The sequence below is a fragment of the Alligator sinensis genome, unplaced genomic scaffold, assembly GCF_000455745.1.
Source record: "Alligator sinensis unplaced genomic scaffold, ASM45574v1 scaffold596_1, whole genome shotgun sequence".
Classification (NCBI taxonomy): Eukaryota; Metazoa; Chordata; order Crocodylia; family Alligatoridae; genus Alligator; species Alligator sinensis.
Genome location: NW_005841967.1, coordinates 3,235,189 through 3,235,718, shown reverse-complemented (window position 1 = coordinate 3,235,718; position 530 = coordinate 3,235,189).

Below are 530 nucleotides of genomic sequence, written 5' to 3'. Positions count from 1 at the left end.
TCTTTCCCTCCTTCTCTTCATCCCAATATGCACGTCCAAGGAACAAGGAGCAGAATTTTACACTACATTTAATGTGACAGAATCTGGACTGGGCTCTGAAGTGAGGGAAAGTTTCCTGGGAGACATAACCAAATGCTTGTTTGTCTCCTCCTCAGTTAAAGAGATAAAAAGGTCTCACAGAGCAAAAAACCTAACAACCCACCAACAAAAAAGCAGAGTGCCCTGCTCCTCTGCCCCTTCCTTGAATGTCATGGTAGGTTGTACTTGACACAAGTCTGGAATTTTCCTTTGAAAGAGGAAAGAAAATTTCCCTTATGTGATGGTGTGCAATGATGAATTCTCTTCTCTCTGCTCTCCATATTAGGACCAAATCTTGCCCTGGAATAGGTGACCTCCAATGTTTTTCATTACCAGTGTCTTCACATTGTTACATTATTAAGCTGTTTTATCTTCTTTTCTCCTTATGCTGTATTTTAGCAGCCTGGATTTCTTTTCCTGTAGGGGATCCAACATACCATTGTGGGAGAACC